Source organism: Cucurbita maxima, unplaced genomic scaffold, assembly GCF_002738345.1.
Source record: "Cucurbita maxima cultivar Rimu unplaced genomic scaffold, Cmax_1.0 Cma_Scf00088, whole genome shotgun sequence".
Lineage (NCBI taxonomy): Eukaryota > Viridiplantae > Streptophyta > Magnoliopsida > Cucurbitales > Cucurbitaceae > Cucurbita > Cucurbita maxima.
Genome location: NW_019272104.1, coordinates 77,767 through 104,851, shown reverse-complemented (window position 1 = coordinate 104,851; position 27,085 = coordinate 77,767). Strand labels below are relative to the sequence as shown.

General features: G+C 38.0%; 1 non-coding gene and 2 pseudogenes across 1 annotated transcript; 2 read left to right on the top strand and 1 right to left on the bottom strand.

The window, feature by feature from the left end:
• Window positions 1-6,834: 6,834 nt before the first annotated feature.
• Window positions 6,835-7,815, top strand: LOC111472818 (annotated as a pseudogene).
• A 754-nt stretch (window positions 7,816-8,569) lies between these two features.
• LOC111472817 lies at window positions 8,570-26,228 on the bottom strand (annotated as a pseudogene).
• Window positions 9,374-9,446, top strand: TRNAN-GUU. Its single transcript has one exon. It is a non-coding gene; the product is annotated as a tRNA-Asn (tRNA).
• Window positions 26,229-27,085: the final 857 nt, after the last annotated feature.

Genomic DNA, 27,085 nt, shown 5'->3' with positions numbered 1-27,085 from the left:
ACACTCTAGAAATTTTAAGCCACTCTTTTCACCCTCATTTACACAAATGAAGCTCTCATTCTCACCTCTCAAAATTTTAAATAGAGCAAAGATTGAATTTTGAACTCTTGGTCAATTAAAAACTAAAAAGATAAAAATAAATAAAAATCAAATTGAGAAGAAACGCAAAGGAAACATATATCCGATCTTGAGCCTGAAGCTCTGATACCAAATGATATGGAAAATCAACCCAAGGGAAAGTATGGAACGGATTACCTTGATGATCAAGATCAAGAGTAAAGAAAACTCGTTTTTAAACTCGTGATTCGAATCAATCCACAAGAGATTTGATCAATACCACTTGAATGACTCTACATGCAAGTTCTAAACACAAGAATTTGCAAAGAAAGTTTAGCTCTCTACAAAACTAAAATAGAAATTCTATTTTTAATTCCAAAATCTGATGTCTAATCAAAGAAAAGAAGGCTTTATATAGCCCTTACAACCTTAAATGTGATATATAACTCCCAAATTAAATAGCCAAGTAAATGAAAAATACCCATAACCTTCATATTAAAATGGCTAGTTAATGGTGGAATATAGTAACCTATGTGAGTTACAATATAACCTTAACTCCTATATTTAAAACTAGCTTAAATATGACAAACAAATAGTTAAACTATAATTAAATAATGCAATTAATAAAATGTGCTTATTGACTCATCCTTGGACTAGTTTCATAAATTCAGCGAAGTTCATTAAATACAACTTAAAGTGCATTTAATTCATCTCTTTCTTGAAGCTCAACTTTGCACAACATATAAGGGAGGTCTCCAGCGTCTTCTAGAATTTCCTTTGATGAGCTCACCATAGCTTGAATATAACTGTATAAGGTTTCTCAGTTTGTGTAGAATGTTCATGTTCTATCACAAAAATATATAACAAAAAAAAAAAAATCTTATGTTCTTTAAAGTGTTAGATCTGAATCTTATCAACACTTTGTTCTAGTTTATGATCTTCTAAATAAATTTTCTTATACAGTTATATTAAAGCTATGGTGAGCTCATCAAAGGAAATTTTAGAAGACGCTGGAGACCTTTCTTATATGTTGTGCAAAGTTGAGCTTCAAGAAAGAGATAAATTAAATGAACTTTAAGTTGCATTTAATGAACTCCGCTGAATTTATGAAACTAGTCCAAGGATGAGTCAATAAGCACATTTTATTAATTACATTATTTAATTATAGTTTAACTATTTGTTTGTCATATTTAAGCTAGTTTTAAATATAGAAGTTAAGGTTATATTCTAACCCACATAGGTTACTATATTCCACCATTAACTAGCCATTTTAATATGGAGGTTATGGGTATTTTTCATTTACTAGCCCATCTAATTTGGAAGTTATATCATATTTAAGGTTGTAAGGGCTATATAAAGCCTTCTTTTCTTTGATTAGACTCAGATTTTGGAATTAAGAATAGAATTTCTATTTTAGCTTTGTTGAGAGCTAAACTTTTTTTTGCATATTCTTATGTTTAGAACTTGCATGTAGAGTTATTCAAGTAGTATTGATCAAACCTCTTGTGGAGTGATTCAAATCACGAGTTTTCTTTACTCTTGATCTTGATCATCAAGGTAATCCGTTCCATACTTTCCCTTGGGTTGATTTTCCATATCATGTTCTTAGTTTATTGAATTTAGATTAATGATCGTAAAGTTCACTTTATTCAATAACAATCTTTATTGAATAAACAACAATAATAACTTTATTGAAAATAGAATATGTTTTTGTTTACAAACTATGAGTTTTAGGACATAAAACCCAACATACTGAACAAGCGAGTCATCGGTCCAGAGAAAGAAAAGAAACTCGCTTAACTCGCTAGGCCTTCGGAACAAAGAAAGGTGATTCTATTCATGCTTCAGACGATCTGGCTAATTATATATACTACTCTAATATTCGAAACGAGACGAAAGGAGAACCTATAGAGAGGCCTATTTTAGCGCGTTTACAAAGGTAACCGGTTGGTTGGTTAGGTGGACTTTGACTTTTGAAACGGTTGGACAGGGAATGAAAAACGTCTGCTAACGCCCTTTGGCTAAGATATTTTTTAGATCAGCAGCAACGAATGTCTTGTATCTATCTTGTATCTATGAAGAAAGATTTCTCCTCGCGTTCAGACCCTGAATGCCATACCTTGCTGAAGGCGATTCTCTCGCGAATTGCGCATAGTTCCGTTTGCTCGAGGAATGTCTGTGATCCGCTCGGTATAGTGATGGGTTTCATGGTCGACGTCTAACCAGCACGAATACGCCGATATGAAAGGAGTTCCCCGCGAAGCATTTTTCTTTCGTCCTCGGACGTTCTGTTCGATTTCGGCGCTTGCGTTCTCATGTCCGGAACCCTCGCGATTGATTGGGAAAAAGAGCGAAAGCGAGAAAGATGGATTGAGGCTCTTCAGGCTTTACAACATGCTTCAATTAGGGAATGGCAGGATCAATGCGGTTCTGCAGCGTCCTCCAACTTGCTGTCTGCTCCCCATTGATCCTGCAGCGTCCTCCAACTTGTTGTCTGCTCCCCTTCACTTTCTTTGCTGGGTAGGAAGATGCGAATTGCAATGGCCTTCCCACCACGCGAAGTTTAAACCTCGCTGGAGAGAGAGAAGAAAATTGAAACCCAGTCTCAAATCCCTTCGCAATCGAAGGTGAAAGCGAGAAAAAGACGACTCAACACTTTTTTTCTTGTCAGCTTGTTAGGAGTAGGGGCTTTCTCGACATACGCACCTAGGCATACATTACACCAATTGTGGCTGGCCCAACAGTTTCCAGAATGCCATTGTCAGTTGATCCGGCGAGGCATCCTCCTACAAATACACGCATTGGAGCTCTTCGCTCGATCGGGTCGCTTGTAAACCGCTGTTTCATTGGGCAGTTGCTTATTTCTAACACCCCCTTACTAGATCAAACAAATAAAGCTCCATTGAATGAATAAACTTCTCCCTCTCGAACAAGGGCCAGTCAATGGTTCGTTGCTAAGCCTATCTCAGTGATGTTCAAAACCATGAAAATCGTGCTAATTTCATTCATTCATATATGGTAGGGGCGGAAGGTATTTCCTTCTTGATTTTTCTTTGTTAAAGACCTATCTATCATTGAACTAACTGATATCTAATCTGAGAATCAGGAGATTAGTGAGTTTGGGCCTGTGTTCTGGCTGTGCAAGATGGTAGAGATGCGGTTGTGCTTTGCCGTAGTCTTTATATTTGATTGTTGTGGTTGTGTGTTTCGAGATTGCCGCGAGGCTACCTGATTATGCGGGAATCCCTAGTTTTCCTCCTGAGGTTGATTAAATCTCTCCTTATCCGATTGTAGGTCTGCTTCACATGGATCCCCCGCCTCGTTTGAGTGCTGCTTTTTTCTGATCTTGATCTGGGTTCCTAAGTTTCTCATTGGAATTTCTTTCATTATCTTGAACTTGATAGTGAAGGTTTCGGAATGGGCTTTTTCTTCTTCTTTTCTTTTCCGGTATGCCGCTCTGCGATCAAGAAGCGAAAGAACCAACAAGTGGGATGTGATGATGTTAGAATTTGCACCTATTTGTATCTATTTAGTGATCAGTCTGCTAGTTTCTTTGATCCCACTCAATCTTCCTTTTCCATTTACTTCCAATAGTTCAACCTATCTAGAGAAATTGTCGCCCTATGAATATGGTTTCGATCCTTCCAGTGATGCCAGAAGTCGTTTCGATATACAATTTTATCTTGTTTCTAATTTATTTATTATCCTTGATCTGGAAGTCACCTTTTCTTTTCCTTGGGCAGTACCTCTCAACAAGATTGATTTGTTTGGATCTTGGTCCATGATGACCTTTTTATTTATTTTGACGATTGAATTTCTCTATGAATGGAAAATGGGTGCTTTGGATCGGGAGTAATCACTAGTGAGAGGGCAAAAAGAAAGAGGGGGGAAGGACAAAGGAAAGAGTGATACCTACATTAAATCAATTGATTCGTCGTCATGGTAGAGAAGAAAAACGGCGCACGGACCGTACTCGAGCTTCGGATCAATGTCCCTAGAAGCAAGGAGTATGCCCTCGTCTTTCAACGAGAACACCGAAAAAACCTAATTCAGCTCCACGTAAGATAGCCAAAGTATGGTTGAGCAATCGACATGATATATTTGCTCACATTCCGAGCGAAGGTCATAATTTGCAGGAACATTCTATGGTCTTAATAAGAGAAGGTAGAGTGAAAGATTCGCCAGGTATGAAATCCCATTGTATTCGAGGAGTCAAGGATTTGCTGGGAATTCCGGATCGAAGAAGAGGAAGATCTAAATATGGTGTAGAAAAACCTAAATCGATATGAATGGAAGATGCCTCTTTCACTTCTTTTTCTCGGTCAGTCGAGGGAAAGGGAACAACCAACCACAATGTTACGCCCCAAAATTGAACTATACGGAGCCCTTCCGAATGACCTCTCATGGAGTCTGCTACACTAGCCAAGAAAGAGTGTATTAGACTTTATTCGCCCGTGGAGGTGAGTGGAGGAAGAATCAAAAAAGAGAAAGATATTGCTACTAAGAAATAGTTGCTTGTTCATAAATGAAGTTGACCACTACTTCTTAGTCTTGCTAGACTACACGACACGAGGGGTGAAGTTGAAACAGACACGGTCTTCAGTCAACTGAACAAGTGATTCACCATATGGAAATAAGAAAAAAAGGAGAGAAGGGTCTCGCCTAGGTGGCTCCCGCAAGGTAAGGTAACGACTTCAAACTCAAACAAGGCGCATGAGTCAAAGAAAATGCTGTATCTATCTAATTCTAGACCCGTCGATAAGATAAGGCTACGAGCGGATCATTAGGTCTGCCCGGTTGGGCTCAACCTCAGAGAATTGAGTGAATAGGAAAGGGAGGATGCCGACTAATTTCTTCCAAGGAGTATCGGGGGTAGAACGACAAATGAACCTTTTTGAGGCTCGGGCCGAAGAGCTAAAGCAAAAGGCCGCCGAGCTCATTCATCCTCGTTCCATTCCAGTGGATGAAGAGTCAGATGTGGGGCTGGTCAATCTTCTCTTGGAGAAGAAGATAGAGAGGCGACCTCAGATTCCTCCCCAGGGCGATGAAGGCAATTGAGAATGGCAAAAGCCGCTTTTAGAAAGCCTTCTCCCTCCTTGAACTCAAAGGATTAAACCCGAACACTACCTGCGGACGATTCCACAGCGTAGAGCTTCAATCAATAGGCCATTTCCGTCGGATTTTCTTCTCAGCAATGCCCACTCCCATGCCTTTCTTGGTTGGACCAACCCAACCGGCTATTTCCGACAAGTCTTTCTTCATTTTTAGAGCAAGAAGCAGAACTACAGGGATGAAATGAAAAGTGTTTCTTACGATTACGCCCAACAGCCCACTCGAGCAATTTGCCATTCTCCCATTGATTCCTATGAATATAACATACATGTCCAATAGAGGCCACAATTATGGTCCAAGTAATAAATGTCCAAGTTTCTATTGGATCCCAATTCCAATACGATTCTCATGTCTCATTCGCCCATACTGCCCTTGAAAGAATACCTATGCTTAAAAAGATAAACCCTAGACTAAGTTCTCTTCCTTCATGTATTGGAATCAAAGGAAAATAACGCATTTAATAAGTGATGATTGTTTGTTTTTACCAAGAATTCTTATAGATAGAGTTTGGAAATGGAATCACTCTGACTTGCATCATTAACCAATGAGATTGGAGAGCGGGAACTCATAGTGGGAATTGATGCATTTCAGTTAAAAAACCTGAAGTAGCAAAACCTTGGGGAAAAATAGTACTGGTTGCAGTTATTGCTCTTAAATAGTTTAATAATGGAGAAACCCCATGAAAGAAATAGTAATGATTCATATAAATCACTTAATGGTAAATGCTTCAAATAAATCCAATGAGTAACTAATAATTCTGTTATACAGAAAAAAGTAGCTATCATGCCCTTCCTTTTCTGACAAAGCATAGAGTGCTACGGTTTCATCGACTAATAAGGTTATCAAATTCATTGTTTAATGATTCGTAATGAATTTAATACAAATCAGTCTGATTTTACTGGATCCACTTGTAGACTGGCTTTTATGATTGATACCAAAATGAAATAGTGTTTTTCGTCTAATTATTCATTCCTTCTTGCTCTATAGCGGGAAATTTGTGTAATGCATACTATCTAATAATAATAAAGAAAATTAGCAGTTTCTATATTGGATATTATAATTTGTTAGTAACTGATCCTTTTGAAAAGAGATAAGAGCGGGTGAATCAGAAAAATGAATTAGGAATTCAATATACTTGTTTTATGGAATATACGTATCAATATTCATGGATCATACCTTTCATCTCACTTTCAATTTCTATCTTAATAGGAGGGGGACTTCTACTTTCTTTTTCCGACCACAACCAAAACCCTTTGACGTATGTACTCTTTTCCGAGTATTTGATTGTCTAGTATAGTTATGATTTTTTCAGTTTATCTATCTATCTATTGATCAAATAAATAGTAGTTATATCTATCCATATGTATGGTCTTGGACTATCAATAATGCTTTTTCTTTAGAGTTGGGTTACTTTACTTGATCGATCCACTTACTTGTATTATGTCCATATTAATCACGATGGAATTATGGTTCTTATTTATAGTGACAATTATATGTCTCACGATCAAGGATATTTGAGAGTGTATATGAGTTTGTTCAATAGGTCAATGTTGGGATTAGTTACTAGTTCGAATTTGATCCAAATTTCTCTTTTTTGAGAATTAGTTAGAATGTGGTCTTATCTATTAATAGGGTTTTAGTTCACTCCATCTACTGCTGCATCAAATGCTTGTCAAAAGGTATTTGTAACTAATTGCGTGGGGGGATTTGTGTTTATTTCTTATTAGGGATTTTAGGTCTTTATTGGACAACAGGGAGTTCTGCATTTCGGGATTGATTTCTAATAATGAGGTGAATTTCTTATTTGTTACTTTGTGCGCCGTCCTTCCTATTATTTGCAGGTGCAGTTGCTAAATCCGCTCAATTTCCTCTTCATGTATGGTTACCTGATGCTATGGAGGGTCCTACCCCGATTTTGGCTCTTCTACATGCTGCTACATGGTAGGGGAAGTTTTCTTGTCGCTCGACTTCTTCCGCTTTTTATAGTAATACCTTGCATCATGAATCTAATATCTAGGGTTAATAATAGTACTATATTGGAGCTACTTTAGCTCTTGCTCAAAAAGAGATTAAGAGAAGTTTAGGCAGCCTATTCTACAATGTCTCAATTGGGTTATACGTATGATGTTAGCTGCTTTGGGTATAGGGTCCTATCGAGCTGCTCATTATTTCATTGGATTACTCATGCTTATTCTAAAGCTTGTTGTTTTTAGGATCTGAGTCCATTCATTATTCACTCAATGGAATCTGTTGTTGGATATTCTCCAGATAAAAGTCAGAATATGGTTCTTATGGGGTTTAACCATGTGTCAATTACAAAAAATGTTTTTTTGATTAGGTACCCTTTCTCTCTTTGTGGTATTCCACCCCTTTCCTGCTTTTCGCAATAATAGCCTGTTCCACAGCAGGATTAACAGCATTTTATATGTTTCCTATCTACTTACTGACTTTTGAAGGACATTTAAACATTTTCAAACAGTGGAAAAATAAATAATTCCCTCTATTCAATATCATTATGGGGTAAAGAAGGATCAAAAAGACTAAACAAACACTTTCCCTTCTTATTACTATTAACTAACAATGAATAATAATCAAAGGTCTTCTTCTTTGGATAAAAAAACAGCATATCAAATGGATAGTAAGTAATTTAACAAAAATGATGCGTACTTTTGTGAGTATTCCCTATTTTTGTACTCATACTACTTTTTCGTATCCTTATGAATCAGATAATACGATGCTATTTCCGATCTTTGTCTTATCCCTATTTACTTTCTTTGTGGAGTCATAGGAATTCCGTTCACTCAATTCAATCAAGAAGCTATTGAGTTGAATATATTAGACCAATAGTTAACTCCGTCTATAAACTTGTTACATGAAAGTTCAACCGATTCTTCAAATTGGTATTGGTATGAGCGAAAAATGCAACATTTTCTATCAGTATAGCTTATTTCGGAATATTTATAGCGTCTTTCTTCTATAAACCCACTTATTCATCTTTACTAAATTGGGTTAGGGTCATATAATCGTGGTTACATATATGCTTTTTATAGAATATACTTAATTGGGGGCATAAGAGTATTAGCTGAATTCACTTCTTTTTTTGATGGGGAATTGATGGAATTACCGGGGTATTCTGAATTTGTTTGTCACATAAAGTATGAAAATAGTCACACAAAGGGGTTTGAAACCAGAAGATATCTTTTTCGTCTGTATCTAAATCTAACAGCATTTTGTCATTTTCTTTATTTACATCGGAACAGAGGTTAAGAAGTTTCATAAACAGGTATTTTTCTCTTTTGTTTGATAGCGTGTCCTTTTAAAGTAGAATTCATCCTTTGTTTTTTCCTTTCCTGTCAATCTGTCTCATTCATCTTACGTTTCATTGATTTTGTCTGGATCCTCATTTTCTTCCGAAACAAAGGGAAGGAGAAGTATCTTCTTCGGTAGATCCCTCTTGTTCCTGTTTAGTCCCCTCCATTTCTTTCAGTTTCTTAGTCAGAATGGGTGAAGGTATTCTGCCTAAATAGTAGACATAGGTAATAAGAGAATACTAAAGATTCGAGCCATAGAATTTCTCAATTCTGATACAAGGTACTTATTAGATCTACATAGAATTCTTTTGTTGTAGCCAGACTAATATCAATCCAACCCATTCAATGAAGAAAATGTGACCAATTAACCAACCAACAAAATGACTTCTTACAAAGAACATCTTGTTGTTGCATCGAAACATAGAAATCTTGACTAATCTGACTAACATTGAACTTAGTAAAATGAAATGGTTGAATAATGAATGATGAGATTATGAGGGAATGCACATTGAATGCTAAGATTACGCATTGAGTTTCTGGTAGTAGATTCATAATCAAAAAAGTGTTTGTGAGATTGTTATAGAAGAAATGAAACAAAAGATACGATAGAGCTAGGGTAGTTATTGTATGAGGTCTACCCAATGCTAGATGCAGACAGAGGCGCATAATAGATTGATATGAGCTGAGTTGTCCTGTAATCAAACCTAACCTGTTGTTGTTGATACTTCATTCTCAGTTCCTTCTTCCATAACTCGAGCTTGGAGAAGGAAGAAATAAGAGGGCCCTATGGAGAATGTGGTCAGAAATCCATAATAGAGTCCGACCACAACCGACCGAATTGATTATCTTCATGCTTAAGGATACTAATTCTCTGAAACCCAAGTTACTATAGTTCCACAGTAACTCAGTGGTAGAGCGGTCGGCTGTTAACTGATTAGTCATAGGTTCGAATCCTACTTTGGGGAGATTTGATTCATTTTGAATTCTTTAATAATAATAATAAGGGTTCTGACCGTTAAGAGTAGGTAACCCGTCCCGTTCCCTCTCTGTTCTATGATATTTGAGAATCACTGGCAATACCTTGGTGTAGGTTCGGGATAATCCTTTGTTACACTGTCTCGGTCTATTTACAACTAGCCAATTAAGAATTCTCATACTCAAACTACTATACTAGTATATCTTTGATGCAGTCACTGTCTCGGTCTATTTACAACTAGCCAATTAAAAATTCTCATACTCAAACTACTATACTAGTATATCTTTGATGCAGTCATCGATTCTCCCATCACAATTACTGCAAGTAAAGAGATTAATGACGAGGAACACATTTTTGCTATTCTACTAATACTTGTACTTGCTTAGCTATTCTGCAGAAGCTTGGCTCAGGAAGAATTATGGGGCGTAAAACAAAAAAAGATGCTGATTCGAAGAGAGTATACTATATTGAATTTATAATGTAACCCCCTTAACCCATTAATGAAAAAGATAAGGTCATTCCATTTCGACAAAAGACCCACACCCAAGTTCCATAGCTTTGGGTGCGCTATCCAGATCATGATTTTTCTACCCTCAGAGGGAAAAGTCCTTCCCTTTTTGCCCGATTGTGGGCGAGGAGGGATTCGAACCCCCGACACCCTGGTTGTGCTCTAATCCTTTGAGCTGTAGGCCCCACCCCGTCTCCACTGGATCTGTTCCCGGAGGTACCCTAAAAAAAGGAATCTTTCATCTCCCCAGCCATTTGCCATTTCGAGTTAAGAAGACAGATGTGAAAGCGCCTCTATAAGAACGGTGCATTCCAAGGTGTGAAGTGAGAGAGAAGGGGTTTTGAATAAGACGACCTTTTCATTGTTAGTGTTTTTCTATATGGTTGAATATTGAAAAGTAATAAGAATTAGAGGGGTTAAGCTTTTTATCATCCTGGCGTCGAGCTCTTTGCAGGACCTCCCCTATAGTATCGTCACCGCAGTAGAGTTTAACCACCAAGTTCGGGATGGATTGGTGTGGTTCCTCTACGCCTAGAACACCAGAATATCGAACCAGAAGAAAGGTATGAGAGAATGTCGAATTCTCTATATGGATGACCCTCTTCCACATGAAAGAAGATAAGAAAGACTTGATTGATAAACCTCTTTCTCTTTTTCGAGAGTCTTATGGTGGTAGGGGGGACATTCGGGCGCATTTCTCAAAATCCTCCACTGCATGACTGACTGACTAAGTCATTAGAAGTTTCAGATTCTATTCTATTCTGAGGATAAGGGGCTTGGTTCGTTGGAACTCTTGGGGGTCGACCGCCCATCTTATGGAAGGCTTTTTCTTATGGAGAGGTAATTCCCTTTGTCGCATTCGGAAGAAGGAAAGACAATTCCAATGAGAGGGAGCTTCTTGAGTGAGACTATTAGAATTTTCGGAAGAGGTTGACTTTGTACGAACGTTTTGCCTTTTCTTATCCTTTTCCTTTTCTCGTGGAGCTGGGTGATGAATACCCAAAATAGGAAGAAAAAAACATCGAGTAAATAAAGGGCGAACATCACCATTCAATATTTCTCGGTAGATTACCAGGTCTTGAAGAAAGACTAAGAAAGTGCAACAAATCTGCGAAGAATGCTTTTTCTAATTCTCCACCCGCCACCCAACCAAAGAAAACAAAATATGTGCTGATCTTCGGCCCAAAATCTCCGGGATAAAAAAGCTTTCTATCAAATCTTAATCCTCAAATACTTGCCAAAAGAATGATCATTGGTTGATAGGCAACTTTCCACATCTGTTCATTAGCAAAGTTGGACAAAATGTGAATGGGCCACTTCCCCCAAATAGGTTTTTTTTTTTACTTCAGTCAATCTGAGATCTGGTTTTGGTTCGGCAAAGGTTTCCTGAGCTGGATGAAAAGAAACTCTCATGTTCAGTTGAGTTATTGTCTGTGACTGGCTTATTGGGGTGGAAAGAATCTGCATTCGAGGTGATCATTTGAAATGACTACCACAAGAAAGTCGCTCCTATCTATGACAACCACCTGTCACGGAAAATGTAGAATATCTACTTTCTCGTCTTGCCCGAGCCCGAAATAAAAATCCATTTAGCAGCGACGATCTTTCTTTTCTATGTCGGGCTTCCCCGTTCTCTGGGCTCCACTCGCTCGTATACACTCCGATAAGAATGAATCCTTCACTGTGTAAGGTTGGCCCGGAGAGAGAATTGGCACGACTCCCCCTCTCCCTGTTCAAGCCATTTCTCGCTTAACCCCCTAAATATAGGAAGAGGGCAAGAAGAGTTCGCCAATAGTACCCGCTACTCCTACTTTCTCTTGACCAAAAACGGAGAACGTAAAGAGATTTAGTAGGCGATCCAAGACCTGAGGGGAAAGGAAAGCGGTAAAGTCACTCTCTTCTCTTGATATCATCCAAAGATGAGAGTTGTTGAACGACTCTCTGTAAAAACAAATCCCTCCCCAAACCGTGCTTGCATTTTTCATTGCCCGCTACTTGTAAGGTTCAGGCAAATTTCTTTCTTCTTTCTTTCACAAGCCTAAAAAGCGAACCTTCTCTCTCTCTCTAGTGGAGCGAAATGCCACTGAAATCTGTCCACATTAATCTCTGTCTTTTTACAAAGGTCGAATTAGCTTGCTTGAATGAGTTCCTCTCTTTCTTGCGCTTTTGAGTCAAACCACTTCTTTGTGCTCTCTCTCTAATTTCTAATCTCTTCTCTGTCTGCCATTCCCACCTCAACTCTTCTGGGTGCTGCGCTTTAGTTTTCGAATGTGTCAGTCGTTTAGCCTAACAAGTCTTAGCTAAGGGAGGAGCTTCTGCTTCTCGTGAGAATTGCACTCGCTGATCTCGAATCGTCTCATCTTTCTTTTCTCTTTTTCTTCCTCATTCTTCTTTTTGTTTTAGTAGGACATGAAGAGCTTTCCATGGGGATTGAGAATCAACTGGAATTGATCTCAAGCTTTTTTCTTTGTTTATCGATTTTGTGCGGATCCTCCTTTTCGGAATGGACTTTTTCTTCTTCTTCTTCTTTTTCGGATTGGTTCTTTTCCAATCGAGAACGCAATAGAGAACTTATGACTTCGTGCTCATTTATCCATATTTTTGGTTCTTTTTGGACAAGTCAAGTGGATCTTTCAAATTTTGACAAGATTTCCATAACAAGTACAATATGTAATTTCATGGATCGAGGAAGAACGTAGCCCCGGCTCCATCTTTCCTTCTTATTTATCCGTTGAAACCAAAGAACTTTGACTCCCCAAAATTAGCCAAGAAAAGTGGGAGAGCATAAGTAGGTGGTAGAAATGATCGGTTGAGCAGCAAACATATTACAAAATATTCATCTATTGAAAGGAGAAGTTAATGTATGCCAAAGGGGATTGGGCGTTCATTCTTTCTGGCCGGCTAAAAAGAATTTCCATATCAGTTATAGGGACATCCTTCTTTGTAGTTATCTTTCTTTGACGACTCCCTCTGTTTTCATTCCGGCCATGGCGCATATGGAGAACAGTACGATTCCTCTTAGAAGGACACCTTCGCCAAACCTTCCCCGTGTGTCGTTAATAGAATATGCGAAAACCCTGATCGTCTTCTCACAGCTTTTTATCTATCATGCTAGTGAAAAAAGTGAAAGTGCGACGGGCTCCTACATGACAAAAGGGATTCCTTAGTTAATAGGATATGTCCTCTAATTTGGAAGATTGGAACCCCTTGGGGGTCCTTCGGACTTTAGTTAGCATCAAGATGGAAGAATAGGAAAGAAAAGAGTTTCCATATTGAAAGACAGCATTGGATAAGGGAAGTCTTCGTTCATTCAACGGCCGACCGGTCTAGTCTAGGCTCTTTGAGAGCAGAAAATAGGATAGGCTGCTGGTAGGACTTGTTGGGATAGGTCAAATTCATCTAGTGGAAGGAATATGGCAAAAGAAAATTAGTAAGTCAGATCAAAAGGTACGAAAGACAGCCTTAGTGATCCAACGGTGCCGAATAGAAGGGTCGCCACTCAACGGCTCAAAGCTACTAAGGAAATTACCTCAGGCTGATCTTCCCCAAAATAACACATAGAGTATCTTGGTCATGTGTTCTTTAGCAATATTTTACATATCACAATTCATTCAATTGAGAAAACTGGCACAAAAAAGCTTCGTCGTTATTGACTTTTTACTCTGAGCCATTGTGAAGCAATGTATCTTGGAAGTCATTCAGCGGTTAAAGCAGATCACTATACTTCAATTTTGTTAAGTCTAGAGTCGCATCATTCTGGTAGTTTTCAATATCAATCACGATAGGAGTGAAAAACACCTTTCACCAAAAGACTATGTGAGTTTGGTGCTGGCTGCTTTTCCCGAGTTGGAAAGCCTGCATGTGCAAGCTAATCAGGGTTCGGGTCCCCGCTTACATTACAAAGGAGGAGAAATCCCCGGTGATCTGGGGCGAATATAGCTTGGCGCAAGTTTTGGAACTTGCCAAAAGCTTGATGTTACCGATCACAACATAAAAGCAAGGCTTTGACCAACAAGGGTGAGGGAAATGCTTCTGGAGCCAACAAAGTCGAAGGTATATATAGTACCCCTGACCTGGGTAGCACGACCCTTTTCGTATAGGAATAAACTCTTGTCTATATTCACTTGCCAAATTCTAATGGCTATCTTGAATTTAGAGGTGCCTCCTTTCTTTCTATATATGAACATTGAAAATCTTTTGGGGAGGGAGCTGAGCTGCCGCCAGGCTTACTGGAGGACATTCCTTCTACCTCAAAAACCACTCCCATTTGGATTGGGATTGGTGCCTCTTATATAATAATAAGTTATCTATTCCATACTTTGATAAAGAATTTGTTCTTGGTCTATTGGAGATTATTCCATTTTGCATATTTTCTGACTCAACAATTTATATTGAATCTGAGCTTGTCCTTTCCCTTGGCCATTCTCGTGTAAGGGTTGGACGTTTGCCCGGATTGACTCCCCATAAGATGGAAGGGAAGAGCGCTTGGGAGACTTGGCGCTCGACTCTATCCAGGAGAAAATTGGCGAACTCCTAATGGCTTTGTTCAATCTTGATTTGAATATGCCTAGCGGGCAAGATTATCTATTCCCCGCTGGGTTGACTATACAGCAGGTTGCGGCACACATATACCGTGGTTCATTGGATATAGGAGTTCTTCAAAATCTCCACATTGACTTGATACAGCACAATGTACGAAGCCCCTACTTTATAGACGTTGTTAACTATGTTCTAAATTTAGGTTGGTTTGTGAAATGTTTTCTTATCTTATTTCTATTTCAATTCGGACTTAGGAAAAACAGAGAAGAAGGGGCCAGCCAGTTACGGGTAGAGTAGAAGTACCACGTCGGTAAATCAACCGATTAAAGTTCAACGATATTAATGATAGGCAGCGTTGATCGTGTCTTAGAAGATATTAGGGTGTTCAAATAGACTCGTCTAAAGGTGAACTAGAGAGTGGGGAGACAAGGAAGTAGCCAACTCATTTATTGCTTTTGATTCCGAAGATCTCAATTTTGTTCATAGACTTGGACATGTTTTATGAAGAGACTTTTGTATGAATCGATATTATTACATTCAAATTCCTTCCATCCAGCTTGAAAGCTAACCTTAGAGAAAGTAGACTAACTTTCTAAATGACTATTCAAGGACAACCAGAAACGAAACTCCGAACTAGCTTCATTTATATCGTGAAAGTGGTCAGTTGCTTCTTACCCTTTCAGTCGAGATCTTTATAACCCAGACTTTCTGCTAGCGGTTAAACCTTCTATATGTTGACTTGGTTGCAAAGAAAGGACCGAATTACGTAAGGTCAATCTAAGCTTACACAAAGAAAATGGATAGGAAAGAAAGATAGGTGCTGCACTCTGCATTTGAAATTAGAATTCGAGAAAGAAGCTCAATTTGAACTAAAATATGGACCATAGACTGAAAGAAATGAAATCCAATATCTAACTTAGACAAGAGTTGAATGAAGAAGGCAGCTAATCAGAATGAGCTGGACAGGGAAGGGAGAAGCTAGACTAGGAGAGGATACTGCTGGAATATGAGTCTAGTTAAGGTCCTATGCGAGTTGATACTACAACACATGGACTGAGAGTCAGTGCCCTCGAATAGAAGCTTCACATAGAAAGATTTGATATCGTTCAATAGTTTGAGATGACAAAGGGAGTGGAAATTAATAACATTTTATCGACTAAAGCAGGGGAAACAAAGAGGTTAAGGTTCTTACGTTCTCTGTAAGTAGTATAAAGAAAAACAAAACCTAGGTTCTCGTATAATTAAGAAGCGGTTGTAGCTTTTAGCTCCGCAGCTGTAGCTACGTGGAAGTCAAAATTACAGTATAGAGTTGTTGAACGGTGTAAACTTATTGGAAGACTAGTCAAGCTATAAGCCTGATTATTCATGCCATTGGGGAGTGAATTCGCTACCATTCCCATTGATCTAAGAACATGAGATATTACGCCGTAGGGTGAAGATCAAAAGTACTTTAAAGGGTTAGCTATTATACAATTGAAAGAAAATAAGCTGCTTATTAAAGAAGTAACCTTAATAGACGATACAGGGACAAAGACTTTTAGTGCATAAGCACCGGGGAATGCTTAAAGGCTTTCAAACAAACTTGCTGGACCTACTCTTTTCAATATCAATATTCCTTGGGAAACTTTCAAACTGTCCTAGAGCCCCCGCTTTAAAACTGGCTTGGTAGAACCCACTTTCCTAAGCTAAGAGGTACTTTACTAGCTCGCTTGAAAAATACGAAATATCTGAGAAAACAAAGAAAGGCAAAGATCACATAGTATGAACTCTACTTACTATTGATACCGTTCCTCGGACTTGTTTCAACTCTTCTTAGAATCCGAATAGGCTCCTAGTGAGACTTGGATAATAGAGCTACGAAGGCTGTTGAGAATGCCACCACTACTGTTACATCCGCTATTATCCTCTCCCCCCCTGGCTTTTCCTATTCTGGAAATAGGGCTTGATAGAGCTAATTCATTATTTGTTGTTTTAGCTTCTCAAACTCTCGCTCGGAGGACTATAGATAAATGTAAGGTCCGATACGGTTCTTATCGTCTGTTGTTCCTCTTTATCCTAGTGCTTCTATTTTCCTGTGCTAATAGTTGAATAAGGCCAGACCCATATGAGCTGAGCAGCTATTAACTATCTTAGCCATCCTTTGCGACTATCCTAGTAGGAGTAGTAAGCTAGGGCCAAGTTAGTCAGATTTTAGTCATACCTTTTCACCCGGACGTTAATGCTGACATCAATCCTATCTGCCTATCGTCCTTTAGGTAGTAATACGAGAGTCCCAGTCAGAACTCTAGCTTCTGAGAAAGAAGAGAGTTACAATCTCATGGTTAACCAGAATTCTTTCTAACCTGCAAGCTATTCTTCTTCGGCCTTCTTAGACCATCCCATTTTTGTTCCCCCGGCTTCAATGCTTTCATTGAATTCCATGATTCTATCACAAAGCTTGTTGACTCTTCGGCAACTTGAACCACCAATCGGTTCCATGCCTTTCTTTCTTCTGCTCATATCAGCCTAAGTTCTCCATGGAAGATACCTGGGAGTAGCCGACCATGATTTCATAGATGGGGTCAGATAGAGCTTGACAGAGAAAAAGAAGTGAAAGAGGCATCTTCCATTCATATTGATTTAAGGTTTTCCGCATCAAGAATGAAAAGAAGGAGAGAAGATGAAGACAAAGTGAAAGAAGGAAAAGGAGTTTACCGAGTTCAATCAGGGAAGGTAATAGATAGAAGGGGCAGGCAGGTTCAGGAGTTCAGTCGAATGAATAAGGAAGGAGTGTTTACAGAATAATTCATCGAGAGTTTAGTCTGAACTCGAATGAATCGAGAGTGAAGACTTTCAACACTTTCAGGGGCAGGTTCAGGATCAAGATTTGTTAAAGAATGAATCTTGAGTCTTGACTTTCAACACTTTCAGGGGCAAGCTCAGGTTTTCTCTTTCGTCTTTCCTTGAAACACTTTCAGTTTCAGGGGCAGGTGAATGAGCAAATCTTTCTTTTATTTGTTTTTTTCGTCTTTCAAAGCAGCTAAAGTAAAGAAAGAATAGGTTCAGGTTCTTTTTTGGTTTCGTCTTTCAAAGCTGCTAATGAATTTCTTCTTTCACTGTAAAGGAGAATGAATTGAAAGAATAAATAGGGACAAGTGATTGAATAACTCACCATAACTGAAGGGAATAGAGTTCAGGATCCTGTCAGCTAATTCATTGATTTAAACAAAGACTATCAAGTCTCATTCATCTTGAGTCTTTCCTTGTTAAGAGTTTCAGGTTCAGTAGTTCTGTCTCATTCTTGTTTCGTCCGTCTTTCCTTGTTTTAAAAGAACTAGAAATGAAGTTACCGAGACAACAGTGGAATATCCTGTTCACGAGGTTCAGGATCATTCTTCTTTCTTATAGTCGAGTTCAAGAGTGAAATCAATCTCATTAATCTTGAGTATTGATCTTTTACCGGCTGTAACTGTAAAGGTTCAGTAGCTCAGGGAATAGAGTCAATTACCGAGTTAAAGAGTGAAAGAAGGTTCAGGTTCAGTAGCTCTCGGTTCAGGTTCCGGAGCAAACAGATCTACAGAAAGAAGGGAATGAGGTAATCCCCCTTGACCTTGGTGAAATTCAATAACAGCAACAAACTTCTTTTTATGAAAGATATGCTGACAAAGATTTTGCTAGGTGGAGGAAGAGATCTTTCTGTTTCAAGTTGATGAGAAAAACTCTACATGGATAGTCCTTATATAGGCCTTTTGGAACATCCTCATTCATGGCCATACATTTACCATTAAATAGTGCATCTACCTAATACATGTATCTACTCAATGTATCCAACTCTTATGACTCTTTAAATATTAACCAAGTAAATGGATCTCTCATGTACATGTATCCTACAAATTCATCTATATATATCAGTGCATGAAACTTGAATATCTAAGATTCTCCCCCCTGAAACTTCTTTCTCCACGAACTTGGACGCCAAGCTTCTTCCTCAGATGTTGAAAGGCATCCGACTTTAATGCTTTTGTAAATATGTCGGAAATTTGATCACTCGAACTCACATGGTGCAATTCCACTTCTTTTGTCTTCACATGTTCTCTTATGAAGTGAAAGAGAGTGTCTGCTTCCTCATCATGAACCGGGTTCTTGGCTTGAGTTATTGCTGACATTTTATCAATGTAGATCTTGCTTGCTTACTTCTTCTTGTTTTAGCTCCATTTTCTCCAAGAATCTCCTCCTCAACCATATAGTATAGCATGACAAACACAAGCGGATGTTGCTATATATTCAGCCTCACAGGTGGATAGAGCTACTATAGATTTCTTCTTCGATGACCAAGTAAATGCGGATGGGTGTTGCCAAGATAAAATACAAACCCAGTTGTACTCTTCCGATCTTCATGACTTCCGGCCTAATCATTATTGCCCAACCAACTCAAAATTGAAATTTCTAGAGTATAACACTTTGTCCCCTTTATGTAACTGAGAGAATCCTTTTTGCTTCCTTCCTTCAAATTTGAGGTTCTCGTGTCTCCATAAACCTGCTTACAAGTCCTACTCCAGATAGATGATGGCGTTAATAAAACACATGCAGAAGCAATTTTGATCTGGGCACTTTTAGAACATCAATTATAGTAAATAACTAGCATGTTCATAAGTATTAAAACTTAATGAGTTTGAATACTAACCTTTTGTATTTCAAATTCCTTTTTCCTCACGAACCGGTTTCAAACCACCACTAGTGTCTTCTCAAGTATCCTCCGGCCTTAGAACGAGATTGTGGAATTTGGTGAGTGACTAAACTTGGGAGGGATTTTGTATATATGAAGAGAGAGCTTGTGAGAATTTTCTCAAGGTCTTTTTCAAGAAAGAAGACCTTCCATGTACCATGATCACTCTATTTAAAGAGTCATGTTTGCATGTTCATGCAAATTTGAGATCACCAAATTTTGACACTCAAAATTCCACTCAAACTTGTGGAGTTTATTTGGCAAGCATGCAAGTTTGGTTAAATCAAATTTTGACACCTCAAAATTTTACTAACATGGATTTTTCCATTAAATGAAGTCAACATTTTGACTTTCTTCATTTTAATTCAACAATTAGTTTGAATAATTAATTTTAAATTAAAGTAACATTAAATGATTAATTAAACTATTTAATTAATATTTAATATTAATTCAAATGTCAATCCCAATCAATTCCGACACATAATTGATTAAGATATTTAAATCTTATTTAAATACCTCAAATTTTCTCTTTTTGTTTAGTTCGTAAATAAAACAAAAATGCAGTTAAATATATCGTATATATGTAGCGCATATTCCCTAATTTGAATTCGAACACTTCGAACTCATTCGTCACACTGTTCTATGGTTTAGTCCGATATGAACTAGCAAAGGGACCTAATGGACCTATAGATCATGGGCTCCAACGATCCAAGATTAACTAGTTAAACAAATTAACCTTGTTAACCAACATTCGTTAACTACTAGGACACTCCACTATAGCCTAGTAGTTGCAATCCCCTCACTATAGATATATTTTTGTCCATTTGATATAACCATGATTAGTAAGTCGATCCTTCACAGGTTGTTCGTAACTAGAGTTGGGTCAATTAGCCGTTTTACCCCTGAAGTTACTTCTTGTTCCTTATGTTCCACTGATCCTCTTATGAACAATTGGTTTGTGGTCCAACCAGTAAACCAAATCCCTTTCAGGCCAATGAGTGTGTGCCCGGGCCCCTTGTTAGAGACCTGAAGTCAGTACGTAAGGGAACTACCTCTCTTCTATCCCTAAAAATGGGTAGGAGTGGATTCCATCTTGCACCTTACGTCCCCAGCTATTCACCCAGTCTGACCCCTGAAATAGGAGGCCTATTGAGTCGGCAAACTCTAGCCACTCTCACCCATGCAAATCTAAGGATAATTCCGAATGAACAGAAGTTCATGGTTAGCTCAGGATTAAGATTGACTTACCTAGGTCATCCAATGAAAAGAAAATCAGTCTCAACAGTAAACGACATTATAAAGAGAGTGATTTTCTTCATGGTCCGATCTTATGCAATACTCATTGCATAGGACGCCTCCACTCATATGTCTCTACATGTACAATTTAGTGATCACATGTACAAGCGATAAATATGTTTTCCTCGCTTATGGCTTCTTGGTTCTTTCGAATTTGCAACTGCTCCACTGTTACCACAATAAAGAGTGACTGGAAGATGCATATTTGGAACGACTTCCAAATCAGTTAAGAACTTCCTAAGCCATACAGATTCTTTCGCTGCTTCACAAGCAACAACATACTCAGCCTCCATGGTGAAATCAGCAATGCAACCTTGCTTTATGCTTCTCCATATTATTGCTCCTCCATTCAGAGTGAAGACAAATCCTGATGTCGATTTCCTTGAATCTACATCGGTCTGAAAATCTGAGTCAGTGTACCCTGTAAAGATTAGATCCTTAGCACCGTACATTAGCATATAGTCTCTCGTTCTCCTAAGATACTTGAGGATATTCTTAACGGCAGTCCAATGAGCACGTCCTAGATTGGACTGATATTTGCTGACAATTCCCACAGCATAGCATATGTCAGGTCGGGTACATAGCATGGCATACATCAGACTGCCGACTGCTGATGCATAGGGAATGTGTCTCATATTCTCAATTTCTTGAGGTGTCTTAGGAATTTGTTCTTTCGACAAATGAACTTCAGGCCTGAAAAGTAATAATCCTTTCTTGGAGTCCTGCATCTTATATCGAATCAACATTTTGTCGATATACGATGCTTGAGACAATGCGAGTGTTTTGTTCTTGCGATTCCGAACAATTTGGATTCCAAGAACAAACTAAGCCTCTCCCAAATCTTTCATTTGAAATTGTGTCGCTAGCCAATGCTTAATGTTAGTCAGAAATCCCACATCATTCCCAATGAGTAGAATATCGTCAACGTACAACACTAGGAAAGCTACTATAGAGTTGACTATCCTTTTATAAACACAAGGTTCGTCAACATTCTATTTAAAGCCATAAGATTTGATCGCGGTATCAAATTTTATATTCCAGGATCGAGATGCTTGCTTCAACCCATAAATGGATCTTTTAAGCTTGCAAACCCTATGCTTGTGATCCTGTTCAATAAACCCTTCTGGTTGAACCATATAGATACTCTCTTCAAGATTGACGTTTAGAAAGACTGTCTTAACATCCATTTGCCAAATTTCATAATCATAAAATGTGGCAATAGACAAGAGTATTCTAATCTATTTAAGCATAGCAACATGAGAGAAGGTTTCTTCATAGTTCACCCCCTCTCTTTGGGTATAACCCTTCGCTACAAGTCGAGCTTTAAAGATTTGTACCTTACCAGTTTGGTCTTGTTTCCTCTTATAGATCTATTTGCAACCAATAGGTTTTACCCTATCTGGTTGATCTACAAGTTTCCAGACTGAATTGAAGTACATTGACTCCATTTCAAGATTCATGGCTTTGATCCACTGATCTCTATCTTCATCATTCATTGCCTGTTTATAGGTCAATGGATCCTCAACGCCATCATCAGGTATGATGACTTGAATTTCTGTGAAACCCAAGTAACGATCGGGTTGAGTTATAACCCTCCCACTACGTCGAGGCATTCTCAACTCTTGAGAAGGATGGGATTGACCAGAAGTGTCAGCTCCATCAACAACTCTTGTTGAAGGACCAGCTTGATCATCAACTCTTGTTGTATTATCAGTAGCTTCTTTAGAAATCTCACTTAATACTAGTTTGCTGCGAGATTGATGATTTCTTACGTGATATTTCTCTAAGAATGTAGCGTTTGTTGATACAAACACTCTATTTTCTTGAGGGTCATAAAACAAACCACCTTTCGTCTCTTTGGGGTATCCTACGAATAGACATAATTTTGAACGACGTTCTAATTTCTTGGGGTTTTGCAACAACACATGTGCTAGACATCCCTAAATTCTGAAGTGACGTAAACTACCTTTACACCCTTTCCATAACTCATAAGGTGTTTCTGAAACACTCTTAGTAGAAACCATATTCAAAATGTATGTGGCAGTCTCCACTGCTATCCCCAAAACGGATCGGGTAATTGAGAGAAACTCATCATAGTCCGAACCATGTCTAACAGAGTTCTATTTCTCCTTTCTGATACATCATTTTGTTGAGACATACCAGGGGCTGAGAGTTGGGACCTTATTCCATGTTCTATCATATAGTCATGAAATCTTAAGTCCATGTACTCTCCTCCTCGATCGAAGTGTTTTAATAGTTTTACCTAATAGATTCTCAACCTCAGTTTTATACTCTATAAATTTTTCAAGAGCTTCGAACTTGTGACACATTAGGTAAAGATAGCCATACCTTGAATAATAATCAATAAAACTGATGAAATATTCATACCCTCCTCGTGCTTTGACATTCATTGGACCATAGAGATCTGCATGCACGAGTTCTTAGGTTTCTTTGGCTCTATAACCTTTTTCGAAAAATGATCGTTTAGTCATTTTACCCACAAGACAAGACTCACATGGAGGTAAAGAGTTGTCTTCGAACTTATTTAGAAGTCTTCTTTTAACAAATCTCTCAATCCTATTGAGATTAATGTGGCCTAGTCTTAAGTGCCAAAGGTAGGTATTAGGAGAAATCTTTTGTCGTTTATTTTAAGTTTCAACTGTTTTAAACATCTCGGTATTTAAAATAGCTTTTGTTTTGCTCGGTTTTAACATATATAAGTTGTTTTCTAGTTTTGCAGAACAAATATGAATACCTCTTTTCCAAATGAACACTTCATTGATTTCAAAAGATACTTTATACAATTGTTCTAATAAACAAGAGATAGATATTAGATTTCTTTTCATTCCTGGAACAAAAAGTACATTATCTAATATAATGAATCTACCTCCAAAAAACACATTTAAATTTCCTACTGATCTTTCTGAGACAACCTCTCCTGTTCCAACCTTGAGTGTTATCTCGCTGTCCGCAAGCATTCTCCAGGAGCTAGTTTCCTGGTAAAAAGAGCAAATATGATTAGTGGCCCCTGAATCTAGTATTCAAGTTGAGTTATCATACTCTACTAAACATATTTCTACAGCGACTAAATCATATTTACCTTGTTGTGTCTTTTCAGCTTTTTTCTCTGCAAGGTATTTAGGGCAGTTTCTCTTCTAGTGCCCATTTTCGTTGCAATGGAAACATTTTCCTTTATCTGCCTTTTGAGCCTTGTGTTTGCGGTTAGTAGGAATCTTATTTTTCCCTTTACCCTTCTTCTTCATCAAAACACTTTTAAAAGTTGAAGGTTCAGACTTATTTTTGGAGAACGATTCTTGTTTTAATTTCTTGGAGATAGCAACATTTGCTTCTCCTATACATCCCTTGTTCGTTAAGGGGGACTGATAAGTCTGTAGCTCTTGAGAAGAGTAGTCAAGTTATATTCTATTTTGCTCATCACCACATTTGTGCGGAACTGGAAGAAGCTCTTCGGAAGAGACTCCATTATAAAACTAACTTGACTTTTCTCATCAATGACAGCTTCGTTTTCTTCTGCCACATTGAAATGGACCATCATGTCCAGGACATGTTCTCTAACTGAGGTCCCTTCTTTCATACGACAGTTGTAAATGTATTTTATGGCTTCATGTCGAAGGGAGAAGGACAGTTGTCCAAACATCCCTTTTAGAGATTCCATAATCTCTTTAGCAGTACCCATAACATTGTGTTTCTTAGCCAAAACATCAGATATGCTGGATACAATGTACAATCGGGCTTTGTCATTTGCCTTTATCCATCTGTCATACGCATCCTGAACTGTTCGGTTTGCATTTGAGCTGGGGTTTGAAGGACATTCCTCAGTTAAAACAAACCTTAAATCATCAATTACCAGTATTGTGTTTAGGTTTGATTTCTAAGTTGCGTAATTGTCGTCGTTTAATTTCTCAAAAGCGAGTAATTGTACTATTGAGTTTTTCATGCTGTGATATAAAGAAAATTCTATTAATGATTTGACTTAATCCTGTTTAATCCAATCAGTTTTAGCAAATGTAATAATGTACCTAAAAAAATTATTAATTTGCAATGATACTTTAATTAGTTAGAGCAACTGCTACAGAGGGGCAGTCAATCATTCACTAAACCAAGACATTCTTGACTTAAACACTAATCCCAGAATAACTCTTGTTCCTATAGTGTTTTAGTTATTGCTATTTTGGCAAGAATATACTAACTCTTAATAATTCTTCGCAAGTGTGACCCATCAATTTCAGACCTCATAGATCGGTCCCAACAACGCTATCGAATGAAAAAGCCAAAGTTGGGAATGGACCTAAGAAATCCTATCCATTTATGAAGTTTGCATTGTTTCGACTCCCATGTTACGACCCTCCGAATGAGTAGTTTCTCTAGGGCAACATGCAGGCGGAACATGGGAATCTCACGGAGCAACCTAGTGGTGGAGACCATAGGACGTGTTGATATACTTCCTTCTTCCGCTTACTATAAATACTTTCTCTATTCACCTTGTTATTGACTAATGCAAATACCTTCCGAATGGAGGATGCTCCCAGGGCGACACGAGGCCGAGCATGAATCTCACGGTGTGAATTTTTTAGAGAGTGTGAAAAGGAAAACGATGTATCTCATATACCTTTTTCCTCCCGCTAAGTATTTTAGATGGTTGGGTATACTCATTATTTAGGCATATTTCGGCTAATTAAATATAACCCATGTCTAGGTGATTTTTCCAAAACTTACATCAGTCAAGCATGCTCATAAAACTGGGCTAACTAAACTCAAGTACTGGTTCGATCTCCAGGTAGTAGGTGTTCCGTAAACCGTCAACTTAAGTACCTCAAGCCTTAGACAAGATCGTGCCAGGTGAGCTTTCTTGTAAGCACAATTTTACAAGACATCGACCTATTTTAACTATTACAATTGATCGTGCTTGGTTCTTAACCTTAAGTGAGCATGCACTTATCTTCATTATAGATTTTAACGTCTATCTTGTTTTATGACGTTGAAAATAACCTATAACATGCATCTAACATGCTTTATAGAACAATTATATAATCATCCATTCCATGCAATAATATAACAATTTATATCTATCACTCATGGAACCCTAAACATGCATACTATACATTATAACACTTATGACATACTTGGAATGCACGAAACATGCTTAGCCTATGGTGAGATTTTAAATCTATATGACATACTTTATGCATATACATTTTCTATTTAATTAAAACATACATTCATAATGCATAATTAATTAAACACGCTAAAGTGGATTGGTTTTGACATTTTAAAACAAGCAATTAACTAAATTATTACATTGAACTTGGTAAAATAAAATGGTTGAATAATGAATGATGAGATTATGAGGGAATACACATTGAATGCTAAGATTACGCATTGAGTTTCTGGTAGTAGATCCATAATCAAAAAAGTGTTTGTGAGATTGTTACAGAAGAAATGAAACAAAAGATACGGTAGAGCTAGGACAGTTATTGTGTGAGGTCTACCCAATGCTAGATGCAGACTTCGGCGCATAATAGATCGATATGAACTGAGCTGTCTCGTAATCAAACCTAACCTGTTGTTGCTGATACTTTCTTCTCAGTTCCTTCTTCCATAACCAGAGCTCGGAGAAGGAAGAAATAAGAGGGCCCTATGGAGAATGTGGTCAGAAATCCATAATAGAGTCCGACCACAACCGACCGAATTGATTATCTTCATGCATAAGGATACTTAATAGATTACCTAGTAGAAAAGATTTGCAAATCATCACAAACCTCCTTCTTTTCTATTGCAATTTTTGTGGATATATATATTGCACTTTCCATATAGAACGAGATAGACTAGAAACGACATCTCTTATCTCAATGACACCATAGGGATATTAAATTAATGGAATTAATTGGAATATGGATGGAATATAATGAAATAGAGCCACTTTGAGGTTCTCTATAAAATGAGGCATGGAACTGAGCCACTACGAAGAAGTTCCGAGAGTGACGAAGGAAACCTCGAGCTCATATTGGTCATGGGTTGAGAACGGGAATGGAATTCTCTGAAACCTAATTTATTGTTGTTCCTCAGTAGCTCAGTGGTAGAGCAGTCACTGTTAACCGATTTGATTCATTTCGAATTCTTTAATAATAATAGTAAGGGTTCTGATAGATAAGAGTAGGTAACCCGTTCCGTTCCCTCTCCCTCTGTCTTTATTTCTATTGCACGTTCCCTCTCCCTCTGTTTTTCTTTCTATTGCATTCTATCTCATCGTATCAAATTCTGTTCTGCGATATTTGAGAATCACTGGCAATACCTCGGTGTAGGTCCAGGATCATCCTTTGTTCCACAGTCTGGTCTATTTACAAATAGTCAATTAAGAATTCTAATACTCAAACTACTATACTAGTACATCTTTGATGCAGGCATCGATTCTCCCATCACAATTACCGCGAGCAAAGAGATTAATGACGAGGAACACATTTTTGCTATTCTACTAATACTTGTACTGGCTCCGCTATTCTGCAGAAGCCTGGCTTAGGAAGAATTACGGGGCGTAAAACAAAAAAAAATGCTAATTCGGA